Raw genomic sequence first — 23,740 nt, forward strand, 5'->3', positions numbered from 1 at the left:
AATATTCATTGAATCACACCAAACAAACATCACATGTTTATAAAATTAAAACAAGCGAACAGATAGGGGAAGGAGTTAGACCTTTATTGCTACGTATTTTTGCTGCGTACAGCGACTGAAAATCTCGAACCGGAATCGAAACTCGACGGGCGAAATCTCACCATCCAAGAACTCGAATTAGACCGAGAAGCTGAAAAACCAGTCGAAATCTCGGATCGTCACCAAAGACTCAACCAAACACGGATTCGGACCCATATTTTAATCAAAATCTATCCTTGAACAAAATTCCGGAATCGAAGAATTAATAAACAGAATTTTTCTTTTTAATTTTTTTTTCTGTTTTTCCCTCTTTTATTTTTTCAAACTGTTTTTGCCTTTTTTTACACCACTGATTCCGGTGAGTTTTGAGGTGGAGGGACAACTATGTTCAGGTCTTTGTCTAGTGAAGGGCTGTTTTGGGTAGTTAAAAGAAGAAGGGGTCAGCTGGTTTACATCTAGGTTTAGAGGCTGTCTGTCAATGAAGAAGGTGGAACTTGGCGGCGGATTTGGTCGTGGCTAGTGCTGGTTCTCCGGCGAGTTGGGTGGTGCGGCGACAGAGGGGTCGATGGTTGTGTTTTTGCGCGACGTCCAGATCTGGTGCTGGGGTTTTCTTCTTGCGTCAGTTGAAGACGAAAGAGTGGCAGCCATGGGTGTTTGAAGGTTTAACTTGGTCAAGAAGAAGAGGTGGCTGACGGGGGGTTCAAGGGTGGTCTCGCTGGTCGTTGTTGGTGAGGGAGATGGAGGTGGCGCTGGTTTTTCCGGCGAAGTGGTGGAAACGGGCGGTTATGGGTGGTCTTCTCCTAGGGTTCCAGCTAGGGTTTGTCTCGTGTGTGTTGAAGAAGAAAAAAGACTAGGGTTTTTTCCTCCAAGCTTTTGAAGAAGGGGTTTTGGAAGGGTTAAAGAGGAAGGGGTAATGTGCTAGGTCTTGTTGGGCTTCCAAATTGGGCTCAAAGACTAAAAATCAATAGCAAATTACTACTAGAATACTAGTAATTGACTTTAACTACATAAAATTTATATTGATATGAAACCATCATTTTTCAAAAATTATATATTAAAATGAAAGCAGAGAAAAGTTAATTAGAATGATAGCAAACTTAGATTAATATTACTACAAAAGACTAATGGCCTTAACTTAAATACAAAGATAAAAGATAAAATAATTTTTTTTTTGTATTTTCAAATTTTATGTTCTACTATTAGACTAAAGGTGAAATATAGGCTAAATCCTATTAAAATAAAAATAAGTAAATATTTTTAAAAATACTACTTTTAAAAGTTGCGCGGGTCAAAAATTACGTGCTTACAGCCGCCCCTCTTTGCTCGTAAACACGAAGAGTTTTCGGAGCAAAGACCAATAAGCAACGTAATTGATTTATGACCCGACGCTTATTCAAAAGAAAATAAAGATGGCTAAAAAGATTGTGACCGAGCCCTGGTATCTGAGCTGCCTACATATCCTTGGCTATAAAGGAATCAGGCCACGTGTAGTTCAGAAGTGAATAAGGTGATGGAGTATACTGAGGTGGAGAGCCGGTCGAGGTGCCGTCGAGGTTTTGGTCCGCGGTTCCTGTCATTATATCGAAAATAAAAGGAAAAATTACAGTAGAAGTAAAAGAAAAATACAAGATCCTATCTACTTTTCGTCTTGAATCTTCCGTGAATCTCTACCAATATGAAACTGAAAAATGGACCCTGTTCTTCAGGAGCTTCAGGAGGGCTCCTGATGCTTCTTAAATTTGCGAATTGAAGTAACTCTGAAATAAATTCTTTTGTTTTTCAGGGGGCACCTGCCACTGATTTAAAACTAAAATGAATTCCCTCATTCTCTAGGTGAGCGTCTACCACTAACTTGAAACTTGAGATGACTTCCCTCGTTCTCTAGGTGGGCGCCTGTTGCTTACTTGAAAATCACAATAATTCTGAAATGGATTACCTCGTTCTCCAGGTGGGCACCTGTCGTTAAAGCTTGAAACTTGATATGGATTTCCTCATTCTCCAAGTGGGCGCCTGCGACTGACTTGAAACTTTATATGGGTTCCCTCGTTGTCCAGGTGGGTGCCTGCTACTGACTTAGAACTTGAAATAAATTCTGAAATGAATTCCCTCATTCTCCAGGTGGGTGCCTACTATGACTTGAACTCGAAACTGTATTCCCTCGTTATCCAGGTGGGTGCCTGATTGCTAAAACTTGAAACTATATTCCTTCGTTATCCAGGTAGGCGCCTGATTGCTAAAACTTGAGACTGTATTCCCTCGTTATCCAGGTAGGCGCCTGATTGCCAGAAATTAAATTGTATTCCCTCATTATCCAGGTGGGTGCATGATTACCAAAACTTGAATTCTATTCCCTCGTTATCCAGGTGGGTGCTTGATCGCCAAAAACTTGAATTGTATTTCCTCGTTATCCAGGTGGGTGCCTGATTACCAAAAACTTGAATTGTATTCCCTCGTTATCCAGGTAGGCGCCTGATTACCAAAACATGAATTGTATTCCCTCGTTATCCAGGTGGGTGCCTGATTGCCAAAACTTGAATTGTATTCCATCGTTATCCAGGTGGGCGCCTGATTACCAACAACTTGAATTGTGTTCCCTCGTTATCCAGGTGGGCGCCTGATTACCAACAACTTGAATTGTATTCTCTCGTTATCCAGGTGGGCGCCTGATTACCAAAACTTGAATTGTATTCCCTCGTTATCCAGGTGGGCGCCTGATTACCAAAAACTTGAATTGTATTCCCTCGTTATCCAGGTGGGCGCCTGATTTCCAGAACTTGAATTGTATTCCCCCGTTATCCAAGTGGACGCCTGATTACCAACAACTTGAATTGTATTCCCTCGTTATCCAGGTGGACGCCTGATTACCAAAAACTTGAAACTGTATTCCCTCGTTATCCAGGTGGGCGCCTGATTACCAAAAACTTGAATTGTATTCCCTCGTTATCCAAGTGGGCGCCTGATTACCAAAAATTGAAATGTATTCCCTCGTTATCCAGGTGGGCGCCTGATTGACAAAACTTGAAACTGTATTCCCTCGTTATCCAGGTGGGCGCCTGATTGCTACAAAATAGTCAAAACAAAAGAAATTTTTCTGCCCCAGTTTGGGATCTGGGCATATTTGTGAGTGTTAATCGGATCATGTTACCTACAGGGCTCTAAGAATTTAAAAGCTAAATCCCATTATCCAGGAGGGCCCTGAAAACTTCGAATTAAATCTCATCTTAAGAGTGATAACTTTAAAGCTAAATTATATTTTCTAAAGGGAGAACTTATGCTAAAACTTAAAATTAAATCTCATTATCCAGGAGGGTCCTGAAAATTTAAAAACAAAATCCCATTATCCAGGAGGGTCCCGAAAATTTTAAATTAAATCCCATTATCCAGGAGGGTCCGGAGAATTTTAAAACTAAATCACATTATCCAGGAAGGTCTTGAAAATTTAAAAACTAAATCTCATTATCTAGGAGGGTCCTGAGAACTTTTAAAATTAAATCCCATTATCCGGGAGGATCCTGAAAACTTTTAAATTGAATCCCATTATCCAGGAGGGTCCTGAAAATTTTAAATTAAATTCCATTATCCAGGAGGGTCCTGAAAGCTTTTAAATTAAATCTCATTATCCAGGAGGGTCCTGAAAACTGAGAATGAACTTACCTGAGCCATTCTCTCATCTTGGAGGATTCTGAACATAATTTCTTACTCTTTGAACCATGCTTTTCCATGGGAGGTCCCTGTGGATTAAAAAAAAAATTCTTGCCCCTGTTTCAGAAAAATCTTGTTAGTTTGAAAACGTGGTGGTTAGTTTGTGGCATCATTGCTGAGCGTCTGCTTCTGCCACTTGCCAAGATAACTTTGATTTTAACTTGAACGACCTTGATTGTTATCGACTGCCAATTTTCTTTCAACCTTTATCACAGAAAACACCTCTACTCCATTCGTTCCCAATATCCTCTATCTGTTGCATTTTGCTCATGAATTGACATTTACTGAACCCTTGCATTTCACATGAATTCCAAAGCATGTTGATTGTTACCAACTCAATGCGCATACCACTTTTTCCTTACTTATGCCACTTTGATGTGCTAGCCAGACTCCGCTTTGTGCAATTGGAAAGCTGGTAGTAGATTTTAAAGTTATTTCTTTATTTGTTCTGACCAAACAGACTCAAGAATGGACTCAATCAAAACGAGAGAAACAAAATAAGGGACAAGGGAAAGAGATGATACCTAACAACAAAATGACGAAGTAGAAACTTATCAGATGTGGATACCAACTCTAATGACCATGACATGCACATTTGGATTAAGTGGCCTAATCTCTCAAGCAAATCTATTATTCAACTCTTGTTGTACCTCCTCGCTGTGAAACTGGGCTTCAACGCTTCAATTGTCCCATTTGATCCACAATCCTCAGTCGACTTGTAGTGCCCTGAAGGTTTTCACCATCAAGCTTATCTCATTTTGCTCTTTTCTTAACTCACCGTCGCCTTACGGTGCCCCTGAGAGTTTTCACCGATAAGACTCTCTCATTTTATCATTTTCTCTCGTTGTGCTGAGAACAACGGTATTACCCATGATGCAAGAAGATCATACTTTCACCACACACTTGATTTGGCATCCTCAAAGATTGGTCAGAAGGTCTTTCTTTGGACCGTAATGTAGGCTTTTGGATAGGGTTGGAAAGAAAGGATGGTTTGAAGGCTCAAAATAATTTAAGATGAAAAGGGTTCAAAATTACAACTTTTGGAATCATATCTTTTGGCAAAATTAAAACTTCTGCCACAGTTTCTGGAGTCTGGGGATTTTTTTTTTCTTTTGGATTTTTAAATTTGAGGGTACTTCTAAGAAAATCTGCCCCACTCTTGACTTTGGGGAATTATAACATATTTTATTTTGTGTGACCGAACCGTAAGACTGCTTACGTATCTTGTGGTGACAAGAATCAGGTCGAACATAGTTCCAAAGACAAAGTTTTTTTTCTTCTTTTCCTTTTCTCTCCTTTTTTCTTTTTCTTTTTCTTTTTTCTTTTCTCCTTTTTTTCTTCTTTTTCTCTTTTCCCTTTTTTTCTTCTTGTTCTCTTTTTCTTTTTATTTTCTAGTTCCTAACTCTATTTCTGATTCCAAAAGAGGGGTTTGAAATAAAAAAATTAGGCTCAAAATGGGTAGCAAAGGATAAAAGTGTTTGGGTAGCAGAATAAAATGCCTTCGTCATACCAAACTTAAAAATGCCAAGTACAAACAAATCACACACAATATCTATTGATGACATCAACACAAACACAAAGTGCCAATGAGCAATACCTTTGTCCCAATGAATGACCCTTACCAGTTCGAAGCAGATTGACTCAACCTTAACTTGATGTGGAAGAATGCATTTCAACACTGTTTGATCTACCTCAAACTGCTTAAGAGACATTCTCTTGTTGTATGCTCTCATCAACCTCTTGATTTTCTAGACCAACTGCCTCAGTTTTACTCAATTTAAGCTTCAGGTCATCTCTGAATGCGTGAATCACTACTTGTTTCCTCAAATGCCTCTTTTATCGCGTTCAAAACTGTGTCATTGCTTCATGATTAAACTAACTTTCAAGTCCAGGCTGAGAATTATGTATGCATGTCATGTCACTAAAGTCGGCATGAAAAGGAACCATAAAAGGAAAAGCGACCTAAACAAAAACTGACAGAAAACAGGAGATTACATTAGAAAGATGGTGAACAGGGTTTGAAAAAAACAAGAAAAATAGACATGGGTTACTATCCTGGAACAATCCTACATAACACTAGACGAGTTACTACAATAAAACGAACTAGGCAAAAAGAAGAAGAGTTTGAACCACAAGACAATGTTTGGATTACAACCCTGAAATAACTCGGATAAACAGAAATGACAACAAAATAAACTACCAAAACTCCTCACTGGCTTTCCAAGAAAGGAGTGTCTTTCCAATTACCAAGCTCGATATCTTAGCCACTGGGTTGCACATAAAAAATACTAGGACCTTCACCAACCTCAATATCATTAACTTCAGTAAGCAAGTTCCCAAGAGGATTCTCATAATCCTTGTCACCACACATCTTCCCCACAAAGTGTGCATCATCACATGTAGGTAAAGGATTCTGTGCAATGTTCTGGGTGGCACTGTCTTGGACCATAATTATCCCTTCTTGAATCATTCTTTCTATCTCCCTTTTCAAAGCACGACAATCTTCAATGTTATGCCCTTGGACATTAGAGTGGTACATGCACCGTACATCAGGATCAAAACCTTTTGCATATGGGTCCGGAGTATAGTCGATGAGCGGCTCAATCAGGCCAGACTATTTTAACTTTTCAAACAAGCTTGTGTAGGATTCTCCTATTGGAGTGAAAGACTTTTCTCTTTGCTGTTGCCTTCTCATTTTGTACTCCGATCTTGGTTGGAACCTCTTTTGGGTAGGGGGTTGATATGCTTGTAGAGGCGGGTAAGACACTTGTGGAGGCGGTGCAAGCCGTTGCGGGTTTTGTGAGTGTGGAGCATATGGCGGTGCATTGTGGATAAAGTATTGGGGAGGTGACGTATGACTTAAGGGATTTTGTGGAGGGAAGTAGCATTGGTGAGGATTATCTGGAGTACGAAGATATTCATGGGGTCAGTATTGAGGCTAAAAGCATTTAGCAGGAATGCTCACTGGATTCTGTCGTTGGCGAGACTCAACAACATCTTTTCTACCAAACGGAGCACTGATCCGAGCAACTTGTTCGTTCCATATAAACCAAAACTCCTTAAAACTTTCCTTGGATCTCTTTCCTTGGGCGTCGTGGACTTTGAACACAGTCTCGCTAGAGGATCGAGGAAGAGTAGCTAGTGGAGGAGCTACAAAAATAGGAGCAGATGTCGGAGCAGGGTATGAGGTTGTTTTGGCTGGTGGAGCATGGAGAATTTGGGAGGAAGTGCCAGGGTAATTATGGTAAGGGGTAAAGCCCGGTGCATGTTGAGGGGAAAGATCAACAGTAGTGGGAACTTGGGATTATGATAGTAGTGGGATAGTTGCAGGGTTTTCAGTGTAGTTAGTGGGGAATGAAGGTGGAGGATGCCCTCTAATCCAAGACTAATACATTTCTGCCATCTGCTATTTCAACCTTTAGACCTCTTCTTTCAATTCAGATTCCGACCCCACAATCTTCCTCGAGGGGTCGACAACCCCGGTATCCAAGTCTTTGCTAGCCATGGCTTCCTTGTTTTTGACCTTGTGTTGTATGGGCGAATCGCCAAAGTGCCACAAACTAACCACCCTCTGTTATGATAACAATGAAAGTAACAAAGAGGAGCAAAACAAAGCCAACATGTTAGCGTTAGAGCATTTATCAGATAGAAGTATCACATTGCGTGCAATGCCCCCTAGTCACAGTTAACGATTCTAGAATGGCATCGAGGGTACGAATGGTTATATGGCATCATCCCAATTTTACTCTTCTTGGTCCTTGCTTCTCTTTCCTTTCTAGCACTACTGGGCCTGCTCCTTTTCCTTCCTTTTTTTTCTTTTTAATTGCCACTCTTTTCTTTCCTCTCATTTCTCATATGCACAATTTCATCTCTTTTTTTTTCCTCTTTTTTTTTTCTTTTTTTCTTTTTTTTAAAAAATGATTCGATCGAACCCTATGTAGGTTGACTATGTATCATGTCCCTCATGAATCAGATCAAGCATAGTTCTGAAAAAAGTAATGGACAAAATAAACTAAAAATAGAAATCTTTCTGGATTTTTCGTTTATAACTTTTTTTTTTGGTTTTTCAAATACAAAACAAATAGTACGATAATGAAAGACTGGACAATCTTAACTAGATTGACAGACTCGATACTACTGTACAAGACTAATAATTAAAAGACAACATAAAATAGACTAAAAAATAAAAAGTTTCCTCAAGCAGCTCGTGCATGCAATGGTCTTGACTAGAATGGTCCTGGAGTATTTGTCATGCTCAAACTCTAGCAAATTGATACATACCTGAATGGAAAAATAAGATCAAATAGAGTTAGTAACTCAAGACACATGTGACGCCACGACACCTTCTATTGGACACATGCAAGGCATGATTAAGGCTATTTTTTTTGCAAAATGACTTATGTGGCCAAGGGTGGCTATTAGTGCAAACTCAACAAAGGTGACCTCAAAGACATAGAAATACCTCACTAAGGCTTATATGGATTCAACTCCCAATAATCATGGCCCAAAATCAATTTGCATAAATGACCCATTTTGCAAAATGGCCGATATGGCCAAAAGTGGCCAAAGATACAAACTCAAAAAGGATGAACCTTAAAGTAATATGACACCTAATTGTGGACTCAATATCCTAAGACACGGGTTATTGAACCAATTTTGCGAAAATGACCTCATTTTGCAAGAATGACCGATGTGGCCAAAAGTGGCTAAACATGCAAGATATGGTTAAGACCCCGCAAAGCCAAACACCTAAGACTTTCTAGGAAGACCGGAACCTATGTGGGTTGCCTACGTATCACGTCCCGAAAGACGAGAATCAGGTTCACGTAGTTCGGGAATCGGACATGGGAGAAAGCTTTTTAAAAATGCACCTAATTTGGAAAAACTATTTTTTTTGTCTTTTTTGAAAAATGATGGAAAATGTAAAATCTTTTTCAATTTTTTTTTCTCTTTTTTTTGATTTTTGGAAAATGATGAAAAATGTAAAATCTTTTTGGATTTTCTTTTTCTTCTTTTTTTCTCCTTTTTTTTTGGAAAATAATGGAAAAGTGTAAAATCTTTTGGATTTTCTATTTTCAATTTTTTTTTTGGAAAATAATGAAAAAGTGTAAAATCTTTTTTAGATTTTCTTTTCATTTTTTGAAAATAATGGGAAAGTGTAAAATCACCTACTTCATTTTATATTTCACCCTCAAATATCCTTGGTCCGCCAAATGACCCTTTTACCCCTAAAGAGATACAACATGTTGCACATAGGGATGATTAAATGTCTTTTTGGGCCATGAGCCCATTTTGACATAATTCGGGTAGGCCTCCTACAACGGGACACGATGCTTGGGATTGAACCCAGCTAAATTTGAATGATATGATGCACATAAGTATGACTTAAAGGCTGACCTACGGTTGGGGTTCACTAGACAAGGCAATTCGGGGTGACACGTGGTCGATGGCGGCTGCTCTAGCTGTCGGCCCACTCCACGCTCCCATGCCACCCCCCTAAAGACACGGGTGACTCACAAAAAGGCCGTGTACGCTCAAACGTACTCCGAAAGACTTGTTGCAAAAAGAAAACTCGGGGTTTTGCAAATGATGACAGTTATAAAGTAGTAAACACGTAAAGCAAAAATTGTAAACACATAAAAAACTAGCAAATAATAACAAAAATATAAAAACATAATAAAAATCAAATAAAGCTAATGAAGAAGCACATAAACCTCAACCAAATATTCTAAAAGCCAACAAGATCGTAGTACTAGCTCGAACCTGCAAGTCCCCAGCAGAGTCGCCAGAGATGTCACACCCTTTTTTTAACTAAACCTCCACTAACCCTCTTAAATAAATAAAAGGATTTAGTAAAGCTTGAAAGGGTTTTTAAATTCGAAAGTGACAAAATTGTGTTTAAAAGAAACAACTCAGAGTCGCCACCTGATATTTGATTTCGGTGTGTCAGGTCACCGTTTTTAAAATGATTTTTCCTTTTAAAACATTTCAGACTCTAAAACCAAGTCCGCACGAGAAATTTGGGTAAGGGGGTTCATTTAACTCGGGGAAAAGATGTTAAGCACTCCCCAAGTCCCGTAACTTGTACGGTTGCATACTTGATCTAATCGGCTTTTAGAATATTCGAATTGAGGTAAAACAATCACAGAAAAATAAACACACAAAAAGGCTCGAGGTCGTCCCCACCTAATAAAAGAAAAATAAAACTAGAAACAAAAATACTACGAGTTCTACTATCGATCTTTAAGTACAAATACTTCGAGGCATACCCCGGAATAAAATATATACAAATCCTTCGGGGCATTCCCCGGATAAATTTAACTAAGGGAACGACCTCTCGCCTCGAAAGAAGCTAGAACAAGAACATCCTAAAGGTTTGCCTACCCAAATGTGGTCGGCCTAAGTATGCTCCTAGCGATGCTAAAAAAAGCGATTAAATAAAAGTAATTAGATGTTTAAGGTATAATTTCTTCTTCATGTTCTATTTCCTATTCCAGAACCCATTAAATTGTTAAGCCAACCAATAATATCTTCCTTTTAGCTCAAATGACAGATTATCTACTTGATTTAAACAACTAAACTTAACATGATCACTAAAACAAAAATGAGGCTATTTAATAATCAGACTTGAAAATATTCATTGAATCACACCAAACAAACATCACATGTCTATAAAATTAAAACAAGCGAACAGATAGGGGAAGGAGTTAGACCTTTACTGCTGTGTATTTTTGCTGCGTACAGCAACTGAAAATCTCGAACCGGAATCGAAACTCGACAGGCAAAATCTCACCAGCCAAGAACCCGAATTAGACCGAGAAGCTGAAAAACCGGTCGAAATCTCGGATCGTCACCAAATACTCAACCAAACACGGATTCAGACCCATATTTTAATCAAAATCTATCCTTGAACAAAATTCCGGAATCGAAGAATTAATAAACAGATTTTTTTTTAAATTTTTTTTCCTGTTTTTCCCTCTTCTTTTTTTTTTCAAACTGTTTTTGCCTTTTTTTTACACCACTGATTCCGGCGAGTTTTGAGGTGGAGGGACAACTATGTTTAGGTCTTTGTCTAGTGAAGGGCTGTTTTGGGTGGTTAGAAGAAGAAGGGGTCAGCTGGTTTGCATCTAGGTTTAGAGGTTGTCTGGCAATGAAGAAGGTGGAACTTGGCGGCGGATTTGGTCGTGGCTGGTGCTGGTTCTCCGGCGAGTTGGGTGGTGCGGCGCCAGAGGGGTCGCTGACGGGGCAGAGCTGCTGGCTGTGTTTTTGCGTGAAGTCCTGATCTGGCTCTAGGGTTTTCTTCTTGCGTTAGTTGAAGACGAAGGAGTGGCAACCGTGGGTGTTTGAAGGTTCAGCTTGGTCAAGAAGAAGAGGTGGCTGACGGGGGGGGGGGGGGTTCAAGGTTGGTCTCGCTGGTCGTTGTTGGTGAGAGAGATGGAGGTGGCGCTGGTTTTTCCGGCGAAGTGGTGGAAACGGGCGGCTATGGGTGGTCTTCTCCTAGGGTTCCAGCTAGGGTTTGTCTCGTGTGTGTTGAAGAAGAAAAAAGACTAGGGTTTTTTCCTCCAAGCTTTTGAAGAAGGGGTTTTGGAAGGGTTAAAGAGGAAGGGGTAATGGGTTAGGTCTTGTTGGGCTTCCAAATTGGGCTCAAAGACTAAAAATCAATAGCAAATTACCACTAGAATACTAGTAATTGACTTTAACAACATAAAATTTATATTGATATGAAATCATCATTTTTCAAAAATTATATATTAAAATGAAAGCAGAGAAGAGTTAATTAGAATGATAGTAAACTTAGATTAATATTACTAGAAAAGACTAATGGTCTTAACTTAAATACAAAGATAAAAGATAAAATAAAAAATATTTTTTTGTATTTTTGTATTTTATGTTCTACTATTAGACTAAAGGTGAAATATAGGCTAAATCCTATTAAAATAAAAATAAGTAAATATTTTTTAAAAATACTACTTTTGAAAGTTGCGCGGGTAAAAAATTACGTGCTTACAGTATTCGAGTGTATTCGACTGTATTCATGGCGTGAAACATGGGATTACAACTCGACAAATTATTGTATTCGATTGTATTCACGACGTGAAACGGGGAATTACACTATTTTTAAACGGAAAGTGAATCAATTAACATAATAGACTCCTAATATAACTCAACAAACTCAATTATAACACACAATATTTGTATTTCCAGTTATAAAAAAGATTCTCAACCGGAAAATACTCCAAAAACATAGCAATCTTCACAAAAATTATATAATACATCTGAATACATAAATTATATTAATTTAAAAAAATATGAATACATTCATAACGAGATAGTGAATACAATGAAATACATAGAATACAGCGGGATACATTGAAATACAATGAAAAAAAGATAGTGAATAATACATGGAATACATCGAGATACATTGAATTACAATGGAAAAAAAGACAATGAATTACATTGAAATATATTAACAGAAAATCAAATTGCTCAGCCCCAAACTCCGTCGTCTTTGTTCAAGAACAAACCCTAATTTCCGGCGAATCCGCCGTCGAGCAAAAATCCTCAACTCTTTCGTCTTTCTTTCTCTCTTTCTCTTCACCGAATTTCCCTGTAACTCATTCGAACAAATAAAAAGAATGGAAAAACCCTAGCACACAACTAGAAATCAGAGGCACCGCACGATATAGACATAGTAATTCACGTTATTCACCGACACCACCAAAAACACATCTGGATATCTTGGTAGTCTTGTTTGGGTTAAGTCTTCAAGCAACAGAAGAAACAAGAAGTGACTTGATGGATCTGTCTCCCATCTCCTCCCCTCCTCCATCATGTGTGTCTAGTCCATTAATTGACTCCTCAGTTCATCTTACAACTTCTAATTCCCACTTCAAATATGGAAATACTAGCCTTAATAAAGTTGATGTCGGTTGGATATTTGGAAAAGGGTCACTTAAGTCACTCACATCAAGAAAAGTACTGATCTCTTTCTTCTTTGACAAACTTCATTTGATGGTTGTATTATCTAAGAAAGATTTGTGATGTGTGTGTGTGTGGGGGGGGGGGGAGATTAGATAGAGTAGACGATAAGGTTTTGCACAAAATTGAGGGGAAAAGTCAAAGAAGTCTTCATAGTATACCAGGCAAAATATCGTTTGTGACTAATGGTAGGTGATGTGGGTGAGAGGAATTTTGAGATTGATTATCGTGTTTCAGGGAATGTGGGAAGAGAATGGCATGTGTCAAAGTAGAGAGAGAAAGAAAATAGTGTAACTGAATAGCGTATTTAGTGGCTTAGGGGTAGGAGGTACCAAAATTAGATATTTTGCTATAAACATTAAAAGGTATCTATAGAATATAATTTTTTTTAGAGATTTTTACCTAGATACACTGTATTAGAAACTTATTTACCAATATTCTCTATGTTTTGTAGTTTTTAATAAGTATCTAGGTTTTTCTTAAGGAGAAATATACACAATTTGTAACTATATCATAATTGCATTTGAATTGTATCAGATATATCAATGCGTAAAATATAATTGTATCATACTTGTATCACAACTGTATCTAACTTGTAGATGGTACATTAATATCAAAAATAATACTTGATACAATACTAATAAATTAATATATAGTTATCATATTTTTGTGATATAAATTGTGAAATTCGTCATGAACTCACAACTACTCATTATTCAGATACAAATTTGATACAATCCCGAAAGTATTCTTACACAATTCTGATACAACTTAAAATCGATTCTAAATTTAAACTAATACAATATCATATTATATTTGTATTAGCATTGTATCATGTATTGTTTTAGGTACAAATTGTGATACAATTCTAGATTATGATACAACTTTGATCTTCATATTTTTCAAGTTTCAATTAAAAACATCCACCTAGAACCAACTCTAAACTTAAATTATGATACAGTGTTATATTTTAATAGTATTAGTATTGTATCAGAATTGTCTTAGATAATGATGTATCAAATACAACTCAGATACAGTTATGATACATTTATCATACAATCATAATACAATTCCGAAACTTCTTCTACCTCGAGTTTCAATCAGAAAGTCAACCTAAAACCAACTTTAAACTTAATGAATCTCCATTAAAATTGAGATATAAACTCTAAAGGATATTTTCAATCGTTTTCAAGAACACCCAATCCAAAAAAATTACAAATTCGTAAAATCTGAATATCTAATTCAAAGCTTCGAAACTTTTTAATGGTATGTCAATGGCAGACCCCTCCACCTACAATTTCAGAGAAAATGTTGATGGATTTGTCAATAGTTGAAGCTTTTTAATGGTTGTTGGTGAAATTGATTCAGAGAAATATATGATGCTACAATTTTAGAGAGATAATAGTTTGATTTGTACGAGGGAGAGAGAGAGAGAGATATTGGTTGATTTGTATGAAAGAGAGGTGATGATTTTGGATATCAGTGGGTTTCTTACGATGGGTAAGTACAAAGATAGATGATGTTTTGTAATCCTTTGAAAAAGGAAGAGTATCTTAAATGTAGGGGATTATGTGTAACTGATACACAGTATTTATGGTATGTTTCATTTCCTCCTTTTTATGGTTTTGTATAAAACTAGTAAATATATGTATATAAAGTAATTAATAAGGAACGTAAATAAAGGTAATAAATAGGTTTCTATTATAGTATAGCTAGGTAAAAATCCCATTTTTTTAAATGGTATTTATTTAAAATAAGTAAGGTGTTAACCTTTGCTATAAGAGGTAAAAATTCATATTTTGTATACTAGAGATATAATGCTCCATATTAAGATTATAATTTTGATCTATACAACATGGGTATAATGTCCGTTTTCTTCCCAATACGTGCAAAAAAGGAACATGAGACCAGTCCAAAGCTTCAATTATATATTGCAGCTTGATTCATTTGTTCCGCATTTATTGAACTCTACAGTTGCCCAAAACTTAATGCTGTCAAGTTGGCTTGTCTTGTAGGTTGGGTTTGCATATCCTGTTTGACTCGGCAATGTATTGATCACTCTCTTGGAATGGTTTAGACTATATAAAACCCTGCGATTATCATTTTCGATCCTCCTGTAGAAAAAAGCAGTAAATGATTTGGTATCAACTCTGAGAACATGTAAACAGATTAAGAAAACTACATGTGATATCTATTCAACACTTACTAGACATGAAAAACAAAGACAGAGATGTCAGAAAGAAAATGAAATAAATCTCATTCCCAAACAAAGTTGAAATCAAACTTGAATAGAAATTAGGAGTTCTAAAATTATAGAAAAAGTATGCATGAGAAAATATAATCATTTTTTTATTTAAAAAATAGAACACATTTTCTTTGTAAAAGGTGAAATAGCCCTCACCCACAAAACGGTAAACTGATTGCTCGAACTGAGGGAGTACATATATTTGTTTAAAATTTAAATTTTTTCATTCTAACTCCTAATAGAGCACAAAGAAATAATAAATTCTATTTTTCTCAACTCATAATCCTCATAGATCATACATTTGCATTCTCATGCATACTCATATGTACTTGGCTAGGAATGCTAATAACAGTGAACAAAAAAGGAATTTGGGCTTGAATCCAACGGGTAGAGCATTAGTAGGCTATTAGCAATAGTATAATACTCATTAAAAATATGTCCTTTTTTAAATCTGCATTGCAGGTAACCTAGTAAACAATTTGGATCACGAATATGACCTTAAAAAACTGAAGTGAAATCTTGTGGTCTTTCCTACTGGTTGATGTGATAAAATTAGCTCTCACATTAACAGGATAGACTTTGAGGCGAACAAATTACAGTCAATCTATTTAATAGGTAAAACAACAAATGATGCCAAACAAAATACAATCTATCTATTTAATAGATAAAACTACAAATGATGCCAAAAACTTGGCTTGATGAAGATACTCTGCAACGATCAGGAGATTCATATATTTTTACTCCACTCCTTTGAGTCTCATCATATGCACTTCCTGTTTACACATCATAATAAATTAAAATGAGAGTTTCCATATATTTGCTTATATGAACTGCAACTCCTCATTTTAGTATTTTGAATTCTAAACATGTTTTATGAGAAATGAAACAGAATCTTCTTCATCACTTCCTTTTTTTTTTTTCTTTTCTAGAAGTATTTTGGTTGACGATATGAGATACATAAGAGAAGCTGTTTAAAAAGGTATATAAAAAGTTGCATTGTAGGTTTACTAATCCCACAATGGAGGTATGACAATTTTACTGAATAAACATGCAGAGATTAAAGGAAAAGTAGGTACCAAAAATGCAAGTGTTTTCCCAGTATATGAAACTTCATGCTCCTTAGGAGATATCTTTTCGAAATGTGAAGAGACCAGGTCAATATCTGAGATACCATCAACCATTTGTTCATATGAATTGAAAGTTTTTGAAAAATTGAAGAACCAAAATGAACAACAAAAGGGAAAGACTTTAACTACATTAATCACAGCGATAATGATTCTTTAAAACCTAAGGTAGAAATTATTTTGCTTAAGCGTATAAAACATAATGATCCAAAAACACTATAGAATGATTTAAAGAGACTTACATCATCATCAGAGAAGATGCACGTTGAGCAGTCATATTTCCTTGTATAAACTCCACAGTGAGTGCATGTATGATGTACTACTTGGCAATGAGGAGCAAAAATCAAGTTTCGAGTAAACTTCAAAACCATAGTTATATAATGACATGACTTTAATTGAAAATAATGAATGATACAGAAAACACTTTAACTGCAGATATCAACAACAACATCTGAGTACAAGGATTTAACAAACTACATCATCAAAGAAGATGATTTTGAGCAGAATCATACTTTCCAGTGTAAATCCCCACACAGTGAAAGTATGTTTGTTGAACCTAAAAGACAACGAAGTACAAAATAAAGTTTTAAGTACACTTCAACAACAATAAATGTATAATGAGGTGAATCAAGTCATTGACTTAGGGAACTCACATTTTTGTTAAGCATTTTGCAGAATATGCAAATAACCTAAAAAAAATGTATAGACCAATCAGTATATTATCTAATATAATTATAGAAGATATATTCCCCATAACACACAGAGTTACAACACATTCAATAGTATGTCCATAAAGTGCTCAAAATCTCCATCAGGAAAGTCTTACCTTTTTATTTGGGAATACTGTTTAACCAAAAATCTGAGACTCTGGTCAAAACTTGGAAATATAAAGAAATTCGGGTTACTGATAATTTGGAGACGAAAATAATAAAAGACTTTTGAGAATAACAAAGTAATAAGTAATTTTGTATTTCAGTGTAATCTCAATAATATTTCTTGTCATTACAGATGTTGAGTCCTTCTCCTTTTATAGTTGATTCTAGGAGAAGATGTAATGCCTTTGTCTTAATAAGGCAATTATGAGCAATAAATGACATTAAAAGAAACGTTACACAATCATTTCTATTTAATTCAAATTCTCTAACGTATTTGATATTTAATACTGTATTTAGATTCTTTTACGTTATCAGATTCATATCTTCAACTTCATCCGATCTTCGGTCATTAAATGACTCGAATAGGTACGAGACTCGTACCTATTTGAGTAACGATCCACACCTATGTTGTTTTCTTCTCCTCATATCTGTTGTCTCCCGTGCCTCTTGGCTATTTATTGCGTTTTGACCTTTTGACCAGTCCGTGTGTCATGACACGTCATCTTCAATATTTAGATTCAGTTATTTTCCAATACAGATAGTCCCCCCACTTTTCATTTATTTATCAATTAAATATTTGGGAAGTGGATCTTCACGAAAAAGGAATTTTCGCCATAATCAATGCTATGCCAGTACTGACGCTTCAGTTGTCTTTTCTATTTAATTCTCTGCACACGTGTCACCTTCTGATATGTATGTAATTCTACAGCCTTTTTCCAAGGCTTCTTCATCCCCTATATTTACGAAGTGCTAGTTGCCTTTATTATAGGCTTTCCATCATTACGCTTCTTTGTTTGACGGTTGCTATTATACACATATTTAACCTTTTTTCCTTTGTCTTATTCTTCATAAACCCTTAACAGATACTTTACTTTTTACTTTTATTCCTTTCTCCTTTAGTTCATCCTTTCTCTGCAATGACATCTCCGAATCCTAACCCTAAGAGAATCCCAATTCTTGATAGCTTCCCCAACGCCCCTGTAAGACATAGAAGGGGTAGAGGTGGCAAGCTTCGTAGCCTAGGATCCGTTCGTGGTGGTTCCTCTGGTTCCATCACTCCTTCTTCTAGTTTTAACACTATTTCTAGAGGTTCTATCACTAAGAAATCCTCTTCTAAAGGTAAAGAACTTTCTGAGACTCTTCAAGAGCCTTTAGTTGAGGAAATAGTACCCAATGACTTGTCCTTTGAGAATGATAGGAAATCTCTTCGTGATCAAGTTGCTAATTTAGAGAAAGCTGACACTTTTTCTTCTCTAATCACTGAACCTTTGATTTCTATTGTTCGAAAAGATTGCAACTGGAGAAGTGATCTTCGTATAGTGATCCCTAATCTAAACCAAAGAATATCTTCCTTTAGGATTGGATTTTCTTTTGTTTATACTTATCCCTTCACTTTGGGATTTATTCCTGCTATTGACCCAGTTATACTTGATTTCTGTCGCTTTTTCAAAATTTGTTTGGGACAAATTGGCCCCCTTATATGGAGAGCAGTGGCTTGTTTCAGATATTTGTCTGTAAAAGCCAATGTTAGCTTTACCTTTCCCCACCTTATTCATCTTTACCACCCGAAATTATTCCGCCATGGGTTTTTTACTTTAACTGCAAGAAGTAAAAGGGTCTTGGTAAGCCCTGAAGATGACAAGGATCGTGGGTGGTACACTCATTATGTTGTTGTTCGCACAGTTGATTTGGTGGGTGAAACAAATATCCCCTTCCCTAAGAAGTGGAACTTTGCACGTAAGTTTTTTTTTACTTACCGTACCTATCTTTAAGAATTTCAATTTCTTTTCTAATTTCGTCTCTTTTTGCTTTTCTATAGCAACTATGGGAGATGTGGAGCCCGTTCCTAATTTCCGTGGTTGGGTAGATTCAATCTTGAAAGCCGTGCCTATGGAGGCAAGAACTTGGAAATCCATTTCCAATTTACATGGTTGGAAAGTGAAAACTCACGGTATGCATCTCTTTATGCTTTTTTGTATGTTAAGTCCCTTCTTGTTTCTAACTTTTTTCATCCTTCTTTTTGTCAGGATTTGCTATTCGAGGAATGACAGTTGAAGTAGTTATTGCCCTTCGAGCCTCTTCTGGTACTTCACTCTCTTTGGAGAGAACTCAAGCTACACTATCAAAGAGAAAAGTTGTAGAAGAGGATTCTGAGAATGATGAAGATGAAGACACCTCTTTAATAGCTAGACCAAGAGTTAGGAGACGCATCATTTCTGAGGATGAAGCTGAAGTTACTCCTGTCCGTGCCTCTCTTATCGAACCTGTTCGCATTCCTTCCGATGATGAAACCACTCTGAGGGACACCAACGAGTCTATTCAACGCCTATTTGTTGGTGGTTTTGAAAGTGGAGAACTAGGTCCAGTTTTAGATGAAGTTCCTTTTTTTTCCTCTGTTCCCATTCCTTCTATTCCTCCGTTGGTTTCAAGTGCTTCCTTGCCCATTCTATCTGTTCCTGCTCCCTTATCTATTTCTGCTCCCTTGCCTGTCTCTGCTTCCTTACCTGCTTCGACTCCTTTGGCTCCTGTTATTTTCACTTCTTCTACCGCTCCTCCTTCTATAGCTCCCCCTCCCTCTGTTCAACATGCAGAGGAGGGTTCCAGTAGCAGAAGCTTGGCTATGAGGAGCGTTACACTTGAAGTTCCTGCTAATAACAGTCTTTTAAGGAAGTCTGGTGGAGCAGATGTCTGGTTTAGGCCTTTGATTGGAGATATTGAGAAAAAGAAGATGAGCAGTCACAATTGCTTAACTCTGATGAATGACATAGTTCATTCTACTTTGAAGGTATTTTTTTTCTCTACTTACTAACAAGCTTTTTTTATCTCTAAATTCTTATTTCTATGAGTCGTCACTGTAGGCTAACCTCATTGGTACAGAATTGATGAGAGGAATTTCCCTTCTGGAAAAGAAAACTTGTGAGTCTGAAAAGTCTATCCACGAGGCTGAGGAAATAGCCAAGAGAGCCCAGCTAGAAGCAGATAATTGGAAAGAGCAGTTTGAGAATGCTCAGGGAACCATAGAAGAATTGTAAGAGAGTAGAAATCACCTGGAGCAGCAAAAGCGAAATCTGACTTCTGAGCTAGCAGTTGCCAAAGCTTCTTCAAGTCAATTTGAAAAAGACAAGGAGTGCCTTGAATGTTGCTTTTCAGAACAATTATCAAAGTCAAGTAAAGAAATCAGAGAACTTAAGGCACTCTTGGACAAGAAAGAAGAATATGCAGGAGAATTAGTGCAGAACTTGACTCAAGTTCAAGCTGATTTAAAGATCTCCCCTGACAAAGTACATGCCTTAGAAAGTTCCCATGCCTCCCTTGAAGCTTCCCTTGATTCTCATTTAGCTGAACATCAAGTGTTAAAGAATGATCTTGCTATGTGGGAAAGGGAGTATGAACTTCTTGAGGAGAAGTTTGATTTAGAGGTGAGTTGGGCTTTCTTAAACTCTCGTCGTGATGCTTTAATGGAGGTCAGTCAAGAAAACTTTGACTTAGACTCAGAGTTGGCCAAAGTTTTAGAGACCATTGAAAGAACCCAACAATCATTTGACTTTCCTTTTCCGGAAATTGAAGCTCCCGTGGCTAAGGAACCTGTAAATGACGAAGCCGTTGTTGTGGCAGTTGAAATTGAAGATGTTGCAATTCCAGCTTCCGAGGGTGAAATTTCTATGACTCAATCTATGGAAGCTGAAACTTCCCTCTTTCTCCCCTCGTTGAACCTAACACTTTAAGCCCAGCTGAAACTGCTCCTGTTGCTGCTTCTTCAGAAGTTGTCACCGTGCCTGTGGCTGTTTCTGAAAGTGAAATTAATATTGCAACTTCTGATGTGTCAACCCCTTCAGTGACTAGTTAAATTTCCAGACTTTGTTTTTACTTTCTTTGTTGGATGATGGTTTTATCCCTTAGTTATTTTTTTAAGGGATTTTTTGGTGAAAGTCCCTAGTTATCATAATGGGGCACTTGTATAAACTTTTTGTTGACTAAGTTCTTACTTAGTCTTTTTAATTATATCAAGAAGTTTGTTAGTACTTCAATGTGCTCTATTCTTGCCTTTTCCTTATCTACTTAGGACTTATAGAATAGTTTAGCATTTTTATCCTTTGAAAATGCTTTATGATTCTCCTCATGACTTATTAACATGAGGTTTATAAAAGAGGGCCCTTTTATATATCGACACTTAATGAAGAAGACGTCTCAACTTTATAATGGTGTCATAATACGATGAAAGAAATAGGAACACACATGTTTTGTTTGAAACAACTTTGACAAGTTTTTATTCATGAACTTGGACAAGCTTTTGAATATTACATGTATTGAGATACATCTATAACTTTCTCGTAAATGTTTTTCTTGCAACAGATTTTTATAAAGTAAATACTATTCAACAAGGTTTTTCCTTACAACCTGTTTCAATACATAGTCATGGCCCTATCTTAATGTATTAGGAAGGGTTTGAGAGGTGATTCCGTTGTTCTTATGGGAAAGAACACTACGATGAATGTTTTGCATCTTCCTTTGTTTTGATAGGAAAGAACACAATGATGAATGCTGAGGTTCCGTAACTTCTACTCGATATTTGTTTCAATTTACGTCTTCGTCTTACCGCACGTATTTGTGTACAATATGTAGTCCCCCAAGTGTTTGAACGCTGAAGTATGAAGCCTCGAGCACTTGTTTGTTTCTCACAATTTGGTACCTTTTTCCTGAAAATAGAAAAACATACAGGACTCGGAGGTGCGATTAAAGATGAAGACTGCCTAACCCGTGTGTATTTCCATCAGATTAATTTGTAACCCTGGGCTGGGAATTTTAGAATATTCCATTTTGCCGTGCAGGTCGTGACTCATCATTTGGCACGAGTTAGGGTTTTTGCCTAGCATCTAAAATTGTTAGTAAAATTTTAACAATTCAAAGAAAAATTCTAATACAACGATACCTGATCGTAGGTACTTTCTCAGAAATAATATCGCTTTAGGTGGACAGCATTCCAATGCGAGGGATGAACCTTGCCATCCATTGTCTCCAACTCGTATGCTCCTTTTCCCGCAATGTCACGAACTCTGTAGGGTCCTTCCCATGTTGGACTTAGCTTTCCTGAATTAGCAGCTTTTGTAGATTGGAACACCTTTTTAAGCACGAAGTCCCCAATTTTAAAGAATCTGAGGCGTGCTTTCCTGTTATAATACCGTTCAATTACTTGCTTTTGTGTTGCCATCCTTATTAATGCAACTTCTCTTCTTCCTTCGAGCAAATCAAGATTCACCCGCATCTCTTCACCATTTGATTCCTCCGTTGCTTGAACGTACCGTGTGCTCGGTTCTCCTATTTCAACTGGAATTAAAGCCTCCGCACCATAAACCATTGAAAAGGGTGTTTCTCCCGTGCTTGTTTTTGTCGTTGTACGATAAGCCCATAATACTCCAGGTAATACCTCAGGCCAATTACCTTTTGAATCCTGTAACCTTTTCTTCAAGTTGTTGATAATGACCTTGTTTGTGGATTCCGCTTGTCCATTACCCACTGGATGGTATGGTGTAGATGTTATCCTTTTAATTTTCCAACTTTGAAAAAATTCAGTGATTTGAGCTCCTATGAATTGCGGACCGTTGTCACACACGATTTTCTTTGGTTCTCCAAAACGACGTATTATATTTCTCCAAATGAAGTCTTTAACTTCCTTCTCTCGCACCTGTTTAAATGCTCATGCTTCTACCCATTTAGTAAAATAATCTGTAAGTACAAGTAGAAATTTCACCTGATCTTTTGCTTGTGGCAATGGACCTACGATATCCATTCCCCATTTCATAAAGGGCCACGGGGCTATAACAGGGTGCAATAGCTCAGCTGATCTATGCATATTATTACCGTATCTTTGACATTAATCACACATGGACACGAAGCTGTTTGCTTCTTCTTCCATTTTAGGCCAATAATACCCTGCTCGAATCAACGTTTTTACCAGAGACCTTCCTCCTGCATGATTTCCACAATGTCCTTCATGTACTTCTCTCATCACATATTCTATTTAGGAAGGTCCGAGACACCTTGCTAATGGCCCACCGAACATCTTTCGATAAAGATTTCCTTGATGTAAATAGTAACGAGCAGCTTTTTTGCGAAGTGCACAAGCTTTTCTTTTATCAGCAGGCACGGTTCCGCGCTGTAAAAAAGCAATAATTTCATTTCTCCAATCCCATGTTAAATGATTAAAATTTACCTCGTTCTTATTAGGTTCGAGAACGGAATGAAATAAATGTACGACTGAAGCATTTACGGCGTTTGCTACGTCTGCTGCAGATGCGAGATTAGCTAAAGCATCTGCCTCCACATTCTCATCTCTTGGGATCTGCATTACTTTCCAAGTTTGGAATTGCTTTATTAGTTCCCGTACCTTTTCGAGATATTCTTGCATTCACGTCTCCCTGGTTGTATAAGTCCCCAGCATTTGATTGACCACGAGTTCAGAATCACTCTTGATTATAATCTGTGTTATGCCGAGTTCTCGTGCCAATTATAGACCTGCAATTACAGACTCATACTCTGCTTCATTGTTAGTTATAGAATGACATTTTATAGCCTGTCTAATAGTCTAACCCGTAGGTGGTATGAGAACTATCCCTAGGCCTGCTCCTTTTACATTAGACGAACCATCAGTGAATAAAATCCAAGTCCCTGGGTTTGTACCATTAAAAACTTGTAATTCTTTTTCTGCTTCTAAATGCATCCCTTGGCTAAAATCAGCTATGAAATCGGCTAATACTTGAGATTTTATAGAAGTC

Source organism: Nicotiana sylvestris, chromosome 1, assembly GCF_000393655.2.
Source record: "Nicotiana sylvestris chromosome 1, ASM39365v2, whole genome shotgun sequence".
NCBI classification, from domain to species: domain Eukaryota; kingdom Viridiplantae; phylum Streptophyta; class Magnoliopsida; order Solanales; family Solanaceae; genus Nicotiana; species Nicotiana sylvestris.